Here is a 21077-nt window from a genome sequence, read left to right as displayed (position 1 = left end):
TCCTTTTTTGGATAAATATTTTTGTATTGTATTATAGCTTAATGTCAATATCAACATGATTAATTGAATCACTCTCTGTACTTCCGTGTATTTGGGGTATTAGTTCAACCCTTTGACCCACTTACTACCGTACGTTATGTAGAGGATCTGTTTAATTCTCAAGATAATATAGAAAGCAGTTTTATGATAATTTTAACATTTATTGCAGTTATTAACTAATAACAGTTTATTGACTAACTGTAATATCAGGATTTAAAGTAATAAACATTGTTTTTGTAATTTCCAATATACAGTATGTTGTTGCATCACCCGTATTTATAACCCCTGAAGGTAAGATAGTCGCAAGTTATTCACCACAAGGTATATTTATGCAGTAAAAATGTCTGTAGATTAATTTTCTATCATTCTTTCGCCAGTGAGGTTAATTTACACGATTATGAACTCAGAAGACTTGGTCATCTTCACTTTTCTTTCTGAGGAAATTCTGGCGAAGTTACCGATCACCACCATGATCACCAAAAAACTTTTAGGGTCGGAGGGTAAAAGATAGGGTCGGATAATCATTTATCGATGACGACAATCAGACAAGATAAGCTGAATTTATCTTCAGTAACTTTCATTAAAAAAAAATGATATCTATAATAATGATAAGTTATAATAAGTTCTGATAAATTATTATCATGATAATGAATATAGGACGTGATCATTTTTGTTTTCACTTTAGGTCTACCGTCAACTGTATTTAGGCCTACCGTATACTGTTGACTGAAGTTTCCTTCTGTTTTTGTTATACAGGTTTTGTATAGTTTTTTCCTCGTTCACACTACATACTTTGAACTTCTTGAAACGATTTTTCGACTTGGCAAATGATTAAAAACAAGATATATATTCGCCATACTTAACTCTCGAGCTCTCGAAACGCCTTCAGTAACAAAGTAGCACCCTTTTCAACCGCATACAATTAATATTTGTTTACATAACACAAGAAAACATCATTACTTCTACAATAAGTCCCATATTTTTATAGAAATGTTCAGTGAATGGTCCATTCACTCAGAAAATATCAGCAAATTTCATATGAAGCATTTCAAATGCATGTACAGAACAAGTTTGTTTACATACATGACGTCACATTCTTTGAGTAAGGCGGGTCGTAAGTGAAAGAAATTAACGTTAGGCTTAGCGATTTTTTTTTACTCGACATTGTTAGAGGACTCCCTACTTTTTCAAACAAAACTTTAAAGGTTGCTGATGTAGACTGTGATATACAATAAAATCTTTAAAATAAGTTTACATGACACAACTTCAATGCTTAAATTAATTCAGCTGACAAGTAATTGATGATCTAACGATATAAAGGTCATATAGGCCTACGGTTTGATCATGTCGTGCGTTTAGTCAAATGTACATGTAATATTTTTCATTTCAGTGATTTTATTTTTGTGCAAGCACAGGTTCATTTACTTTATGTTTTTTAAAATATGTACAAATAATATTTGTACCGTTAAAGCCGATGAAAGTCTACAAACGTATATTCATGCGTTGAAAGCGCTATACTTACCATTAGTATTTAAAATAAATAAAATCAATGCAAACAAGACTTTATTAGTTCCGTATTGTTTGCACAAACATACAAACATGAGAGAGAGAGAGAGAGAGAGAGAGAGAGTTTTTAAACAACGTAGTGATTGTAAGAATTAATCTTCACAGAGGCACTTAACTCATGACATCAAACATCACAAATACTGCAAAATACGTTATTGTTAGACGCATTTTTCTTGAAATGAAAAAACAATCGAACGAAAATGGAAGAGCACATGGTGCAGCTCGCAGACTGATTTGATTGACAGGTGAAACACGTGGATCGAAACTGTTGGATAGATCGATTAAACCACATTGTGCATTATTCATGGTTAGTTATAAAGATTTAAAAATATTTCATATCAATGTATTGCACATTTGAGAGTAAAATGACTATCATTTATCAAAAACTAATGAAATAGTTCGTTTGTTTCTTGGAACAAATGAAACCTTAAATATTATACGGCGCGCGGTAAAAATTGTACATCACATGCAAGTAATAAAGACCAAAAAAAATATTTAAACTCATTCTAAATATATGAAACTTTATATCATTCTTTCGAAGAAAGAACAACTGTCTGTGATCATGTCTTTAGTTTCGATAACGGTAAATGTTATCAAAAGGGTAATGCTATTAAAGTTCCATACAGTTTATCCTTTGAATAAATAAACTGAATATACTACTTTTAAAAATCAAGAGTATATGTTGTACCGTTTTCCCTTACATTTTGTGTCACATGCTGTATATTCCTTATTTTACGTGAGTACTTCATTCCACGACTTAACTGTTTTGAATCAAATCGCGAGAATATAAAATCACAAACGCCAAACTTTTATCATAGTTTCAATTAGTTTACATCTGTCCGAAAAATAAAAGCGAGATTTTAAAACCCGCGAGATGTGCTTCTTGTGATAAAAATTAGTTCCTCGAGTTTCATTAGGAACATTATAATTATAAAAGTCTTTTTGGGAGGGAAACAGTTGAACACCCGAGAAAACTAGTCAACGCAATGCGGAGGTTGACAATGGTGTTCGATGGGTGTCAATTTCAACTGTTACCCTCCCAAACAGGCACTTTTTTATTATACTGAATGTCTTAATTTTAGAGAAAATTTTACTACTTTTATATAGAAATGACGTGAATTCTACAGCGAACCGTACGCGCGTAATTTACGCGCATGTAAGAATTTGTTGTGTTACCCGTTGCCAAGTGTGTTGCTAACGCTGAGGGTAATAGAACAGATTATCAACTGCGTCAAAACCATACAGGTTTAAGTATTTAATATGAAGGTACAATAAACAGTATTTAGCTACTGACTTTTGAGGTTTTGTTATATGATAATAATCCCGAAATATTAGGTACATGTAAATCAGCATGCAAATGTATTTTTCATTTTTTTTACCATAACCCTTTGTTTTTAAAATATGTGTAATGGTTTACGCAGGTAAGTGTTAATTTAAATTATATAGAAATATCAACAGTAACTACTGATCGCAACCCTGTTTGTCTTTCGGAAATAACAAAAAAAAAAACAACAAAAAAAAACAAAAAACAAAAACAAAAAAAATCATATAAGTAAATCGATTATGGCGACGCTTTATATTTTCATGGGACACAAAAAATCTGAATATGATCGGAAAGTGCAAGATGAAAAAACAAGCGGATTGTTTAAGGCATACATGCATTTATACTCAACGATTTCAGGCATGCATATCTCAAACAAAACTCATCGTTGATGCTGGCAAATGCGAAGACACAAGCACCCAATAACAAAAACAAGTTGTTTCCTCTTCAAGAAAATCACGATTTCGTATTTTGAAACTACACTGCGAGCCTAAATCCAAACGAAACTAGTTTGGATGCAAATTGAAATACGGAAATTAATCGGATTATGTTTAATTGTTAAATACTATAATAATTTACAATTTTTATTTCTTTTAAAAAGATATCAACCCTTTCAAAAGAGAATGTATAAATGATGTAACGTAATTGTAAAGGCAGATGTGTTAACATTGATTTATATATGGAGCACTATAATTTGAGCTTTCCAGAAGCACATGAGATATTGGACTTTTCATTTACTGTGAATAGATATAAGTTAATAATTATATGTATATAATAATGATCATTACACAACTTAACGTCTTATCTAAAGTTACTATTATGAGGGGTGATTCATATGAATCCCATTGCTTACGTGTATAACGTTATGATGCTAAATGCGACGTCATTATAACACGACTAAAATGACACACTATTTGAGCAGTGGCACACACAAAAATTATGAAGAAATTATCAAAACTGTTCTATTTCATGAAGTTACATATTAATTTCTACCTTTTAGTAAAATATCGTTCGATTTAGAGATAGGGCCATTTTTGCCATATACCGTACCTAGTTCTTTAGAAGTTTAATTGTTATTTATTTAAATTTAGCAATTGAACACAATATATCAATCACATAATTTACACCAAATATTCATCTATATTAAACATTTGGTTTAATTGATTTAAATATTATCAGTGGTCGTAATGAGCTGTGACATTTTCCAGATAGTATTCAAATGGGCTGCTGAATACGTCGTAAACACTTAATGCTCAGTTTACAATAAGTGCAATGGACTATATAATTATGTTAAATCGTGAAATTTGAAAAAAATTTAAACAGGACCTTTGAAGACGTAAAAACAGTGGTTTTAAAAACTAAGATTGTCTTGATTAAGTACATCGGCTTAATGACGAAATTATACTCAGAGTAAGCAAATTGCTTATTTTGGTGAGGTAATATGTAGAGCAAAATATAAAATGAAATCCACAATATTATTCTATCAAAGTCTGATGGTATCGCAAGATTGCGCAACAGGCAGTCTTCGAGAGCGACTGAATATTCCATTGAAAAAAACTATACTCTGTCCCAAGATATTTTGGATTCATATTTGGCTTAATTGCTTGATATTTATAAATACCTCAGGGTTCAAACGATGTCCATTCAAAAGTATGAACAATTTCCAAGATTTCTCAGTCGAACCGCCCCTGTAAGCTCATCAAGTTTCAATACAATGCTAAAAAATGAGATGTCTACGGAGATTTTGTATTGCAGCAAGCCCGGATGATAACGTTGAAAAATTGCGCAATGTATTCCGAATGGAGAAAAAATGTAAACATTCCCCATTATAAATCTCCGTAAGGAATCTGTTTTCGTTCCTGTGAATTTTTCTAAGTGAAAGATGATAATGTGTCAATGAAATTATCTTGGAAAATATCCCTTCCTGCTATTTCAATTGCACTTCTTTCACAGGTAAGTGTATTTTTATTAAAAATCGTCCAAATGTTTTGCATAAATATCTTGGGACAGACTATAGTATCAACAATAGACTGAATACATAGCCTGCGATCCCTTACTTTGAGCTATTGAAAACATACCACTTTGAATTTTGTGTCCGTATATTTAGTTCTACCTAATCAAATAAAAAAAAACAAAAGCACTTGTATCCATCAATAAACGAAATTTTAAGATAATGCTTTATTACCAATACATTCAAAGTCTATAAAAGAAACGAACAAGATAGTAAGATTTATGCAGTTTATTAGATTCCGCCTAAGTCCTCCCTGCTTAAGTCAAAATCATAGCATGCATTACCATAGTGTAGGAATGGAAGTGTACAGTGTAGGGTAACGCTGTTCGTCGAAGCGAGTAAACAAATTGTACACGTAGCTCTGCATACATTTAAGAACGTTGTTTACTCAGGGGTTGAGCTCTCAAATCCGGATTGTTAAAAAGTTCAATTTCATGAGTAAAATTTGTTTCAAATACAAAAAGTATTTATGAAATGAATTATTGTTGATATGACAATCGATATTTTTCCTAAATTATGGAATTAGGCTCGGACAAAGTTTGACTTTTAGCAAAACAGAGGAAATTCGGACTAAATTTTTCAGATTTTGATTTCCACTGAAGTATTTTTAGTAGTACTATAATATTTAAAGCTAAGATTTTACTTGCTGGTCAACATAATTTTGCATATTTTCTGTTGGTTTTATCTTGCTTTTTCGTTTAGATAATCGTATGGCACACACTACAAAAATATTGAAAAATGCTTAAAAATGATAAAAGACACCATATCTCGAAATTTTGATCATTGACCTCATATAAATTTTATACAAGCAGAGAAAGGTCAATATACTCAGTTTAATACAATAAATGTTTTAGCATTATCATCATTCAGTTTTTTGTTATATTGAATCCAAAAATGGGTCGTAATTTGAAAACTGATAGAGGAAATTCGGACTAGAATATCTATAAAAATTGTTAATGAAAACTTAATGCTTTGTATCTATTTAATGTCACTACCATTCATAAACTTTATTTCATTTGTTAAAGAGTTAAGCAAATTTTTTTTATTTTCACAATTAAAAAAATCTGAATCATAGTGTAAAATTTCTATGGATTTTTCTTGAATTTTCAAAAAATATTCAATGGTCATTAACTCAAAAAGTAGGTCATTGACCTACTTTTTTGAAAGTGAAGAATAACACTACCATGTAAGGTCTATAACACACAATAGTTGGTTTTTCATTATCATCAGTGGAATTTTTTTTCAGTCTAAGTAAACGTCGTCCTTAAAGACAGTTTCAGTGTAATTCTAATTAAACGAATGGATCAATAGATTAAAAATTCTTCTGGAACAATTCAATACGTTACGGTAATAAACTGGCAAAAGTATAAAAGTTGTATATTATATTTTTTATGCTATACGATTTTCAAATGAACATTTTTATAATCAATATCCAGGGTCACACTTCAAGATTGAAATCTTATTCATATACAGAATACAATTATTACAATTGATTTGCGGACATGTAAGAGTTATTTATCTTAAGAGAAAAACCCGACCTTGCTTCTGATGCTAATGCAAATAAAAGTAGAAAAAGCACCAGCAAAATGTGATTATTTCATACTGTATGGGTAGCCCAAAAGCATTGTAATTCTACTGTACGGGTAGTGCTGTTAAAAGCATTGAGAATTTTGTTTAAAGAAGATTGGTTTCAGATGATAAATTGTCTAAACAAAATTAATGATAATTGTATAAAGGGACTTTTTTTTAGATAAGTTTTTAACAATTGTTGTTGGACCCCCCCCCCCCCTACCCCCAATAAAAAAATGAAAATAACCCAATACATGTACATATTGTAATCATCACATATAATATGAGAAAAACTATATGGCTCAAAGGATGTTAGAAGTTAACAAATCCCTAATTTACGGAAAACGGAACGGAAGGGAAAACGGAAAATCTTATCTAATGTTATTTACCTCATAGATTTGTTAATCATGCTAAAACGATATACTTTATGTACCTTTTTAATTTTTTTTTGAAAGATTAGCAGTATTAGATTATTTATTCAAGAATATTTATTTCCTCAAAACTAACAGTACATGCATTGACCACTATATTCTGTCCCAAAATATCCTCGATTCACTTTTTGCTGTATATTTATATATACCTCAGGGTTCAAGCGATTCTCTTTTAGAAGCATTAAACATTCTCATTATTCTTTCTTTAAAACGTCCTCTCTAGCTTATCAGCTGGTATAAATACACGGCTAAAAATAAAGACGTCTACGGGGTTTTGCATTTCAACAGACCCGGATGATAGTGTTGAAAAATTGTGCAAGGTCTTCTGAGTGACTTCCAAATGGAGAAAAGATGTAAACACTTTCCATTATAAATCGTCCAAATGTGCTGCATGAATATTTTGAGATCGACAGACTATCATAAGTCCCAATATATAATCGGAAAATCAAACCAGACAACGTCTAGAGCTCTCTATTCGGATCATATGTATATAGCTGCTGGAATAAACAACTGCTTAGTAATGCAAACGTAAACAAAATTGCATTGCTAAAAATACTAGTTTCACAAATTACCGGGTATTTTAATGTTTACTGTATTTTAATGTTTAATGTCGTCAGTCCTACGGTTTTTTTCTTCCATCTCAATGATACTGTATCGTCTGTATGAAAAAAGATCGTCTAGAACACCGAAAATTCAATTTTGATGTAAGTATATACATGTACATCATATTTGAAATATAAAAATACTCAAAACACGAATAAAACGCTTTTACTAACTGCGTACGTTACGCTGATATGCCAGCAATACCATATAAGAAAAATAAGTAAAAAGTTATACCTAATTTGCTCGTTTAATCATGTTAATGTTTCACAATTCGTATACATTTGATTTTTCCGTTTCGTACTCAACTAAAGCCGAATGAATACAATGCTATAATTGATAGACATTCATATGAATATTAATAAGATAACAACATGTTGATAATCATTCATTAGATATAAATAAAAGATACAAAGTAAATCGTTTTTGGCCAGTCTATACCCTTTTTAAGCGATAAACGTGATGATATTTTCTATTCCGTTCCGCTTTCCGTTCCGTTTTCCGTTCCGCGTTTTAGCAACACCCCTAATTTAGGTGCTCGTTGTCATTTGGTGTTTGGTGCATGATGTTAGTTATCTCCAGAGAATTTCAGGCTGCACCACAGTATTGAATTTCACAATATATTGTTAGTTTATGTGTTTTACAAGAGAAAAGCTGTCAATATGACAGCAAACAGGGTTTTCTTTTGTGTGAACAGAATTAATAATCCATTTGTCAACCCTGAATTGATGAACACTACCTATACAGAGAAATGGGGTACTCTATATGCAATATTATAGCCAAAAAAGGATTTGAGCGAAGAACTGAGTTAACTTATTTTACAATGCTGATGATGTAGGGGCCATACCACTTACATTTATTTTTTAATCGATTGTTTTCAACACCATTTAAGGCGGAATCACCATTCATTTCAAGCATGAATTCAAAATAGTCATCAGCTACATGTATATGTATGGGAGTGCATCTTTAAGGAAATTATCTTTGATATCCCTACGCCTTGCAGGTAAAGATACTGATGCAAATAGTCTTAATATTCTTAGTATGGGAGTTTACGTTAATAGATAATAAAGAAGATAATTTACATGTATTTTGAATGTTACGAAAAGCAAGATATTTATGGAACAAGGGCACCGCAAAGCGGAGCATCCCCTCGCGACATGACTTGTTGTAAGGGAAAATGCATTATTTAGGAAAATACATGTACATTTTTCAGATCAAAATTTATCAGATCAAAATAAATATGACACAAGTATTTCTAAACACTACTTCGAATTTATAATATCTATTTTATCCTCATCCACAAGCTTTGTGGTGTATAAATTGGGGGAGAGGGGGAGGGGGTTACATGTACGTGGTTGCACAGTTTTCCTATTCCTAGCAGAAACTCAACACATGTACACATATTCTTTAAAGTCAAATAATTAAGATTCATTAAGTGACATTCATTTTTATATAAGGATACATAAACGATCCGTATGTAATATGAAGCGTAGCTAAAGATTTAGCGATCTGTAGTCTGCTCTGCTGAACAATTTTAGTTCCTTGTGGTATGTCAACCCATAGTAGGAGATATACAGCTATCATTAATATGAGACAATCTTCGCGTAAAAATCTGTCAAAGTTTGCTCTGAATTTTGGACTAGTTCTATTGTAAGTAATATGGGAAATTTTGTCTGAAAGTCAGCTGCTTGTTTCGATGTCAATCGGATGACTTTAATTTCTTGCCCGCTTCAACTTTTACCTATGGGCAATCTTCTAACGCTCCAATGCTACAAAACGTTTGGTTTTTTACCTTTAATAGATTAAAATTGTAAAAAAAAATTATCAAGTTGTTGATTTGAACTGCATGCGGTAGCGATTTACTTAAAGTGGTACATAAAAATACTGCTTTTAGCGGAAGGATAAAACGTAAGCTCAATTAGGACCTTGGGTCACCCGAAAATAGTTCTCCAAAATGAGTGTATTAATGAGCACTTATGGAACTCTTTTACAAATGAAGATAAGAATGTAAATCTACTTTCTTTTTTTCTATATCCATAGGGAGACCACAGGTCACCTTACGTCCTAAAACAATGTCTTAATCATTTTGTTAATCAATACGGAAACAAAAGTTACCTAACATCTGCCTAGTGTCAGTTTTACAATATTGAGATTCATCAGAAGTGATCCACTGTAGGGAGACCAGGGGTCACCTAATGTGTAATATCAATGGGTAGATGTCATCCGGTTATCTTATGGCATTTTACAAGATTATTATTTACTGGAAGTCAGTCATTTTAGAGAGACCGGGGGTTAAATTAAGTGGAATGTTCGTTTGAGACCAGAGGTTACCTTAGGCCCTAAATATGAAGAGAAAAAAAATAATTTTGGTAATTAATAGAGCAGGTGTCACTTTAAGTGAAATATTCATAATATGCCTAGATGTCATATTATATTAGGACCTATGAATTCTATTAATCTATAGGGAAATTAGAGGTCCAGGCACGTAGCATTGGGGGGGGGGGGGGGGGGGGGCTCCCCTACGGATTAGGATTTTGAAAACTTTGGGGAACTTTTTTTTTTGGCTTGTCAAAATTTTTAAGATTTTTTGGATGAGTCTGCCCCCCCCCCCCCCCCCACTTTCAAAAAAGATGCTACGTGCCTAAGGTCACCTTTATAGATTTTTTAAGGATACAGATTCACCAGAAGCCATTCACTGTAGAGAAACAAGCGATCATTATAAATACGATATCAATAGAGATAACCTTAGGTCCTGAATCAAGTGTTGTTATAATTTTAGTGATATATTGGAAGACAAAGTTCACCTAATGCCATTTTTGAAGATGGATAATCACTAAAAGTTGGCCACTGTAGGAGACTACCTTAACCTTAAGTAGAACTTCAATAAGGAGACCCAACGTCACCTAAGGTCCTTTATCAATAAAATAATAACCTTAATAGTCTATATAGGGAGACCATTGATCACATTAAGTGAAATATCCAAAAGGAGACAAGAGGTCTGACCTTTATGCATTTTTGAAGATAGAGATTAATTCACCAGAAGCAACTGTAGGGAGACTAGTGGTCACCTTACTTCGAACACCAATAAATAGAACAGAGGTAACCTTAGGTAACCAATTAAATAATTTTGTTAATCTAAAGTGAACCATTTATAATGACACCAGAGTTCATCTTTGGTCCTAGATCACTGAAGAAATAATTTTTTGTTAATCTATAGGGAGATGGGAGGTCACATATTAAGGAGGTTCGATGATCGTGACCATTTTTATATTATATTGATCTCCTTTATAATAAAATTCTACAAAAAGATATAGTAAAATATTCAACTTTTTAGGGTTATATATATATATATATATATATATATATATATATATATATATATATATATATATATATATATATATATATCTAATATATATACCAGGTTATATATATGGAATTTTTCTTGACCAAATAAAAGTTTATAACTTAAAGGGGTATGGTCACGATTTTGGTCAAAAATTACTTTCTCGATCTTAATGTTTACAATGCTTAACTAAGGCATTTTTAATAGTCATTTAAAATTTGAGAGACATTCGTTGAGTTATAAGCGAGTTACACAGCTTGCAATTTTTTGCTTTAATAACATAACTTTTGTTTACATTTTGAATGTTGAAGTAAAAATTCCATTTTTTGAGCTAAAATGAATGTGTTAAACGTTAGGAACTGTTTTTATATGCTTAAAATCAATAAATTGTCAGACAAATCACCGTAAAAAAAGATTATTTTACTGGTATATTGAACCTATGTAAACAAAAACAGGGTACGAGCCTTGTTTACATGAGAAGCAATTGTGAGCCCTGTATCTTGGTTATAACTCCACGACTTGCTCTCAATTTTCACTTGATCACTAGAAACGCATTCCTAAAGCATTATGAATGATAAAAACAGAAAAATATAAGTTGATTAAAATCGTGACCATGTCCCTTTCAAACATAATTTCTAAAATTTAAGGTAAATCTGATGCTTTAACGATCACCACCCAACTCTATCTTTAAAAAAATGTGTAAAGGACGCTGCACCAGAAGGCATCCACTGTAGAGAATTCAGGGGTCACTTTAAATGGATTATCCAAAGGAAGACCAGAGGTCACTATAGGTCCGTTATCAATGTTGTTATAATTTTAATAATTTATAGGAAGACCAGGGATCACATTTTGTCATTTTAGAAGATAGAGGTTCACTAGAAGTCAGCCACTGTAAGGCGCCTAGAGGTCACCTTTGGTATTAAATCAATCAAATAAAAATGCTGTTCACCTATAGGGAGATCAGAGTTCATCTTATGTCATTGTACAAGATGTTACAAGGTGGAGAGCTTCAACATAATTCAGCCACTGTAGGAAGACAAGGGGTCCTCTTAAGTGGAATATCCATTAGGAGACCAGAGGTAAGCTTAAGTCTTTAACCAATAAAATAATTTTTTAGTCTAAAGAGTATGGGTCACTTTAAGTAAACTATTCAAAATTACACCAGAGGCCATCTTAGGTCCTAGATCAATGAAGTAATAATTTGTGAATCTATAGAGAGACCAAAGGTCACCTTAATGTAGTTTTGAAGATGGATATTCACAAAAAGTCAATCACTTTAAGAACGCTAAATATCAAATTACATTCACAAGGAGACTAGAGGTCAACGTGGGTCTGAAATCAATGGAGTAATAATTTTTATCTATAGGGAGACCAGAGGTCACCTTATGTCATTTTATAGTATGGGGTCACCGGTCATTTGATGCATTTTGCAAATTGGAGATTAATCAGTCTTCATCCATTCATTGACTACCTGGTGTTACCTCAGATTATTTTACAAGATGGAGATTCACTAAGGTTATTCACTGTGGGATAACCATAGGTCACCTTAGGTAAAAAAAGAATAAGTGACGTCACCAATGGTTTTAGATTGATGTTGTAATTTTTTGAGTCAATATTGAGATCTGATTTAATAAATATTATAATATACAAGGTGAAGATTTACCAAAGGCAGAGGTTACCTTATAGTGGCATGGTCACCTCTCCTATTATAATATTTACAATGCTTCAGTAAGGCATTCTTAATAAGCAACCGAAATTTGAGTGTAATTTGTTAAATTGTGAGCAAGTTACAGAGCTTGAACTTTTTTGCAAAGTAAACTAAGCGTTTGTTTATATTTTAAATGTTAAAGTGAAAATTCCAATTTTAGACCTCAAATGAATGTGTTTAACGTTAGAAACTGTTTATTTATGCTTAAAATAAATAAAAGATAGACAAATCAGGTTTACAATTTTTTTTACTCGTATATTGAACCTATGTAAACAAAAACAGGACACGAGCGTTGTTTCCATTACAAAGAATTCTCAGCTCTGTATCTTGCTTTCAACTCTACGAATGACTCTCAAATTTCATTTGATGATTGGTAATGCATGTCTAAAGCATTCTAAATAATAAAAATAGAAAAATAGAATTTGACCAAAAACGTGACCATGCCCCTTTAATTGAAATATGCCTAGGGGGACCAGAGGTAACCTAAGTTTTATCTATAACTGTTGTATTAATTTTTTATATCAATACGGAGATCTCGGGTCATCTTATGTCATATAACAGGATGGAGAGTCACCAGTTATCCACTGCAGGGTGCCCACAGGTCACCTATATCATTATTTTACAATGAAGAGTCACTCACCGGTCAACCACTGTAGGGTGACCAGGGGTCCCCGTATGTCATTATACACGATGAATAATTGAAAAATGCCTAGGGGGATCAGAGGTAACCTAATTTTTTTTTTATTACTGTTGTATTAATTCTTTATATCAATACGGAGATCTCGGGTCACCTTATGTCATATAATAGGATTGAGAGTCTCCAGTTATCCACTGCAGGGTGCCCATAGGTCACCTTATATCATTTTCCACAATGGAGAGTCACCGGTCACCCACTGTAGGGTGACCAGGGGTCCCCGTATGTCATTTTACACAATGGAGAGTCACCGATCATCCTCCAGAGGATGACCGATGACTCTCCATAACGTAAAATGACATAAGATGACAACTTGTCACCCTACAGAGGATGACCGATGACTCTCCATCGTGTAAAATGACTTAAGGTGACCCCTGTTCACCCTACAGTTGATGACCAGTGTCTCTCCATCGTGTAAAATGACATAAGGTGACCTCTGGTCACACTGCAGTTGATGACCAGTGAATCTCCATTGTGTGAAATTACATAAGGTGACCCGTGGGCACCCTTCAGTGGATGACTGGTGGATTCCATCATGTAAACTGACATACGGGGACCGCTGGTCACCCTACAAAGGATGACCGGTGACTCTGCATCGTGTTAAATGACATACGGACACCCCTGGTCACCCTTCAGTGGATGACTGGTGGATTCCATCATGTAAACTGACATACGGGGACCGCTGGTCACCCTACAAAGGATGACCGGTGACTCTGCATCGTGTTAAATGTCAAACGGACACCCTGGTCACCCCTGGATGACCGGTGACTATCCATTGTGTAAAATGATATAAGGTGACCCCTGGTCACCTTACAGTGGATGACCAGTGACTCTCCATCCTGTAAAATGACAAAAGGTGACCACTGGTCACCCTGCAGTGGACGGCCAGTGTTTCTCCAAAGTTTAAAATGACATAAAGTGACTCCTGGCCACCCTGCAGAGGATAACCGATGACTCTCCATCGTGTAAAATGATATAAGGGCATCCTACAGTGAATGACCGGGGACCCCCTAGTCACCTTACAAAGGATGAACGGTGACTCTCCATCGTGTAAAATGATATAAGGTTACCCCTGGTCACCCTACAGAGGATAACCGGTGACTCTTCATTGTGTTAAATGACATAAGGTTACCCCTGGTCACCCTACAGTGGATGACCGGTGACTCTCAACCGTGTAAAATGACATACGGGGACCCCTGGTAACTTTTCCGTGGATGACCGGTGACTCTCCATCGTGTTAAAGGATATAAGGTGACCCCTGATCATTCTACAGTGGATGACCGGTGACTCTCCATCGTGTAAAATGATATACGTGGACCCCTGGTCACCCTACAGAGGATGACCGGTGACTCTCCAAAATGATATAAGGTGACCTGTGAGCACCCTACTGTGGATTACTGGTGACTCTCCATCATGTTATATGACATAAGGTGAGAGTCACCGGTCATCTACTCTAGGGTGACCAGGGGTCACCTTATGTTACTTTACAGGATGGTGAGTCATTAGTCATCCACTGAAGGGGGTCCACGGGTACCCTTATGTCATTTTACAATATAGAGAGTCACCGGTCATTCACTGTAGGGTGACCAGGGGTCACCTTATGTCATTTAACACTATGGGGAGTTACTGGTCATCCACAGTAGGGTGACCAGGGGTCACCTTAACAGAAATATCATGAGAGAAAGAGAAGTCACCTCCTTACATGTATTTACCACACAAATGTCGTTATGATTATGTAAACCTTATGTCATTTTACACGATGGAGAGGGACCGGTCATCCACTGTAGGGTGACTAAGGGTCCCTTATGTCATTTTACAATAAAGAGAGTCACCGGTCATTCACTGTAGGGTGACCAGGGGTCACCTTTTTGGTCATTTTACAGAATGGAGAGTCACCAGTCATCCATTGAAGGGTGTCCACGGGTCACCTTATGTCATTTTGCACAATGGAGAGTTACCGGTCATCCACTGTAGGGTGACCAGGGGTCACCTTATGTCATTTTACACTATGGGGAGTTACTGGTTATCCACTGTAGGGTGACCAGGGGTCACCTTAACAGAAATATCATGAGAGAAAGAGAAGTCACCTCCTTACATGTATTTACCACACAAATGTCGTTATGATTATGTAAACCTTATGTCATTTTACACGATGGAGAGGGACCGGTCATCCACTGTAGGGTGACTAGGGGTCCCTTATGTCATTTTACAATAAAGAGAGTCACCGGTCATTCACTGTAGGGTGACCAGGGGTCACCTTTTTGGTCATTTTACAGAATGGAGAGTCACCAGTCATCCATTGAAGGGTGTCCACGGGTCACCTTATGTCATTTTGCACAATGGAGAGTTACCGGTCATCCACTGTAGGGTGACCAGGGGTCACCTTATGTCATTTTACACTATGGGGAGTTACCGGTTATCCACTGTAGGGTGACCAGGGGTCACCTTAACAGAAATATCATGAGAGAAAGAGAAGTCACCTCCTAACATGTATTTCCCACACAAATGTCGTTATGATTTTGTGAACCTTATGTCATTTTACACGATTGAAAGTGACCGGTCATCCATTGTAGGGTGCCCAGGGGTCACCTTAAGTGGAATATCTTGAGAGAAAGAGAAGTCACCTCATTACATGTATTTCCTACGCAAATGTAGTGATGATTTTGTAAATCAATATATACGGAAACTGGAAGTCGGCTGATGTATTTTGCAGATGGAGATTAATTTGTCTTCATCCATTCTTTGACTACCTGGTGTTACCTCAGATCATTTTACAAGATGAAGATTCACTAAGGTTATTCACTGTAGGATAACCACAGGTCACTTTAAGTGAAAAATGAATAAGTGACGTCATCAATGTTTTAGATTGATGTTGTTATTCTTTGAGTCATTACGGAGACCAGATTTAACAAATATTTCAATATACAAGGTGAAGATATACCAAAGCCATCCGACGTATGGAGACCAGGGGTAACCTTAATTGAAATATGCCTAAGGGGACCATAGGTAACCTAGATTTTTTTTTATCACTGTTTTATTAATTCTTTATATCAACACGGAGACAATGGATCACCTTATGTCATATTTAAGGATAGAGAGTCACCAGTCATCACTGTAGGGTGCCCAGGGGTCACCTTATGTCATTTTACACTATGGAGAGTGACCGGTCATCCACTGTAAGGTGCCCAGGGGTCACCTTATGTCATTTTACAATATAGAGAGTCACCATGCAGTCATTTACTATAGGGTGGCCAGGGGTCACCTTATGTCGTTTTACAGAATAGAGAGTAACCAGTCATCCACTGAAGGGTGCCTAGGGGTCACCTTATGTCATTTTACAATATGGAGAGTGACCGGTCATCCACTGTAGGGTGACTAGGAGTCCCCTTATGTCATTTTACAATATAGAGAGTCACTGGTCATTTGCTGTAGGGTGACCAGGGGTCACCCTATGTCATTTTACAGGACAAACAGTCACCAGTCATCCACTGAATCGTGACCACGGGTTACCTTATGTCAGTTTACACTATGGAGAGTCATTGGTCATCCATTGTAGGGTGACCAGGGGTCACCTTATGTCATTTTACAGGATTGATAGTTACTGGTCATCCACTGTAGGGTTAACAGGGGTCACCTTAACAGAAATATCATGAGAGAAAGAGAAGTCACCTTCCTACATGTATTTACGACATAAATGTCGTTATGATTTTGTGAACCTTATGTCATTTTACGCTACTGTAGGGTAACCAGGGGTCTCCTTATGTCATTTTACAGGATTGAGAGCTACCGGTCATCCACTGTAGTAATTGAAATATCATGAGAGAAAGAGAAGACACTTCCTTACATGTATTTCCTACACTACTGTCGTAGTGATTTTGTAAATCAATACGAAACTGGAGGTCGGCAGATGCATTTTGCAGATGGAGATTAAGCAGTCTTCATCCATTCTTTGACTACCTAGTGTTACCTCAGATGTTTTTACAAGATGGAGATTCACTAAGGTTATTCACGGTAGGGTGACCAGGGGTCGTCTTAAGTAAAAAATAAGAGGACCAGAGGTCAACAATAGTTTAAGATTGACGTTGCAATTCTTTGATTCAATATGGAGACCATAGTTTTAACAAAATATCAATATACAAGGTAAAGATTTACCAAACCCATCTACAGTGGGAAGACCAGGGATCACCCTAAGTGAATATCTAAAACACTACCAGACGTCAAACTGGGTCTAAAGACAATGTAGTTTTAATTTTCTAAGTCCAGATGTCAACGTATGTCATTTACAGAAACACCCATAAGGAGACCAGAGGTCAGTTCATGTCCCATATCAATTAAATGATTATTTTCCTTATCTATAGGGAGACCAGAGGTCACATTATGTCATTTACATGATAGGTATTCAGCCATGGTAGATAGATCAGGGGTCACCTGAAGTAGAAATATGCACAAGGAGACCAGAGGTCATCTCAGGTCCTTCATCAATAAAGTAATTTTGATATAGAAACGGTCAGCTTATGTCATAACAAGATGGATATCCCTAGAAGCCATCCACTAAAGGTCACTTTTGGAAAGCGATGTCTGTCGTTATAATCTTGTCCATTAATAACGGAAATCAGGGGTCACCTAATGTCATTTTACAAGATGTAGATTCAAATACGTCATTTACTGTAGGGAGAGCAGAGGTCACATTTAGTAAAATATCCATGAGGAGTCATGAGGTCCTCTTATGTCCTACATTAATGTAGTAATAATTTTGTTTATCAATAGGAGACCAAAGGTCCCCAAATGTCATTAAACAAAATGTATACTCAATAGATGTCATCCATTTGTTAGATCATGAGTCAGCTTGAATGGAATTTCAAGATGATAGTTCCCGATATGTCCAAAATCAATGTAATAGTTTGTTGATAAATACGAACACCAGATGTCACATTCTTTTCCAAGATAGACATTTACCTGAAGACATTTACTGTTGAGAAACCAAGTGATCATTATAAGAGGAATATACAAAAGGAATTTAGAGGTCACCTTAGCTTCAAAAAGGTTAAGATTTAATTCAAAGATCAATACGTTAACCAGGGGTCAGATAATGTCATTTTAAAAGATGGAGATTCCCAACAAGCCATCCACTGTAGGAAAACCAAAGGTCACCTTTGGTAATCGATCTATGTCGTTATATTTTTGTTAACTAATAACGAAGACCAGAGGTCACTAAATGTCATTTTACAAGATCGAGATTTAAAAAAGTCATCTACTGTAGGGGACCCAAAGGTCACCTTAAGTGGAATATCCAAAAGGAGACCAAAGGTCACCTTATGCTCTAAATTGATGTAGTAATTATTAATTCTGTAAATCAATACGGTGATCAGAGATCTGTTAATGTTATTTTACAAGATGAAGAATCATAGAATATCATCTATTGTAAGTAAACCAGAGTTCGTTTTAGGTCTTGGATAAGTGTCGTAATATTTTTGTTAATTAAGAAGGAGATCAGAGGTCACCTTATTTCATTTTATAACGTGGAGATACCAAAGTAATCCACTGTAGAGAGACCAAAGTAATCCACGGTAGAGAGACTAGGGATAAAATTTTATGAATTATCAATAAGGAGATGAGAGGTCACCTTTAGACCTAAATTATTGTAGTAAATTGTTAATCAACACAAAGACCAGAGGCCACCTTCTTTTACAAGATGGAGAATTATCATGCAGAATTCATCCACTGTAAAGAAACCAATGTCTATTTGGCTGTTTAAAATTAATTCTACGTTTAACGTAACATGAAAATTTAAAACCTACGAGGGAGGGAGGAAAAAAATAAACAAACAAAAATTTCAAACAAGTGTGTATTTATTGAAAGTCACCCATTCAGTTATCAATACATCAACACTGTCATATAATACATATGGTAGGATTCAGTCAATGTTAATTTTTGCACTTTCAAAGCATATTCTTTTGTGTAATTTATGTTTATATCCTTTCTGTGGGTACATCATGTATACTGGACGAGAAGTGGAGTGACTTGCAAGCACATCAAGTGGTACATCCAATGGATTTACATCAACATAGCAACAGAGGGAAAACTTTTTCTTTTCAGGGAAAATGTTGCACAACACATGTGATTCACAGATTATCTACAATCAAAATAATGATATTATGTCATACATTTTCATAATGACACATTTTAAAATTTAACATATCAGAGTTGTGTTGTAAGATTCACTGTACCTACTTCTAAGAACTCAAGACGGTGTTCTTAAAATAAATGCCACCCTACAAGTGTATTCCACTTCTCTCCGTTCTTCCACTTTAGCTGGGCCACCTGTTAGTTTCTTCCTATTATATATTGTGAATAAATGAATTATTATTCCTGAAAATGTTATTAAAAATGTAGATACATTTCAAATGAAAGGGATTTGCAGTCATTATCATGTCAAAACTCTTATCTAAATCAGTAAATTATGCTGATTTATTGCATTGCTTCACTTCAAGGTATTACATCCACAATTATTATATTTAAAACCAAATATTGGTACACATGTAGTTTGAACACTGAAATCTTTGTATGATTTTATAGGGTCATTCACCTTTGAAATTGAACAAAAGTTAAAAAGGAACAAATTTATCACATCTTGAAGCTAATATTGAAGGGTAAAAGGTATAATTTTTAAAACTCTTTTTATATCTTTTCAGTAGAGCGGTGGTAAGAAATTACTAAGCTTTCCCCTTCTTAAAAAAATGCAAAAATAACTTAACCGTACACATTCTGAGTTTTTGTTAAATAAGATGGGTAGTCATTTCAGTTGCTGATGGATCACTTAAATAAATATATACAACAAACCTCGTTTTTGCCTTTTTGGGCGGAAGTTGGTTCAGCATGGTTCAGGCTCTGTGACTTGACAACCGACATTAAACAATCTCGAATCAGATTTTTACTGCCAACTTCGATCATGTGTTTGTCTGATCCATTATTGTTGGGTTTTTTACTTTGATAGTGGCATAGACTGTCGTGTTCTTCGTATTGTGAAAACTGAATACCTCAATGCTGTCTTTGAGCATGTTTTTTCTCTCATACAGGATGTAGAATTCAGTCGCTGAATGAAAACCCAAACCGGAACAACTTTTTCAAATCCGGATTTGTTTGTTTTTTCAAAACAACAATTTCGCCGAAACCTACGCGCGCGGGTTACGTTAAACGTAGAATTAATTTTAAACAGCCTTAGGAGACCAGAGGTCACCTTAGCTTCTAAATCAATGTAATATTTTGAAAATCAATACGGATACCAGAGGTTATCTTATGTCATTTTACAAGACGAAAATCATGCACTATATTTATATTATTTATTAGGAAGAACATAATTGTTAGAGGGAACAGGTGTCACATAAAGATGATAATAAATACGTAAACCAGAGTTCGCCATATATTGTACATCATTGGGGAGATCAGAGATTGCATAACTTTTAAGGAGACAACAGGTTAAAAATCTACTGAACACAAAATTTCAGACTTTGATTTTATAAATAAGCAAAAACAGTACACATTTCGATCACATTTATTCCTTATTTTATGTCGTCAAAGGAAGTTAAGGGGGGGGGGGGGGTAGAGGGGTGACGATTTGCTCGTCTTCATTTATTTCTCAGATGCAATTCACAATAGGTCCGTATTTACTATGTTTATTTTAGCAATTTAAATATTTTTTTTTAATTTGATGAGTTAAAATCCGGTCCAGGGAAGTGGTAGGTGGAACAGAGGGAGGGGGGAGGAGGGAAGTGGTGAACTCCAACCCTCATGC

The 21077-nt window shown here is 34.7% G+C and overlaps 2 protein-coding genes and 1 long non-coding RNA gene across 6 annotated transcripts in view; 1 reads left to right on the top strand and 2 right to left on the bottom strand.

Annotated features, from left to right (window-relative positions):
• The window catches only part of LOC128183730 (uncharacterized), a 555994-nt gene that overhangs the window by 242063 nt on the left and 292854 nt on the right, over positions 1-21077 (bottom strand). The window lies entirely within an intron of this gene.
• The window catches only part of LOC128183731 (beta-1,3-galactosyl-O-glycosyl-glycoprotein beta-1,6-N-acetylglucosaminyltransferase-like), a 440095-nt gene that overhangs the window by 138410 nt on the left and 280608 nt on the right, over positions 1-21077 (top strand). The window lies entirely within an intron of this gene.
• Positions 19037-20397, bottom strand: LOC128183745 (uncharacterized). Its single transcript, XR_008243651.1, has 3 exons — positions 20126-20397; positions 19517-19620; positions 19037-19418 (listed from the first exon to the last, which is right to left on the bottom strand). It is a non-coding gene; the product is annotated as an uncharacterized LOC128183745 (long non-coding RNA).

The sequence above is a fragment of the Crassostrea angulata genome, chromosome 5, assembly GCF_025612915.1.
Source record: "Crassostrea angulata isolate pt1a10 chromosome 5, ASM2561291v2, whole genome shotgun sequence".
Classification (NCBI taxonomy): Eukaryota; Metazoa; Mollusca; class Bivalvia; order Ostreida; family Ostreidae; genus Magallana; species Magallana angulata.
The sequence above is the reverse complement of the archived record's forward strand: the minus strand, read 5'-3'. Positions and strand labels throughout refer to the sequence as shown.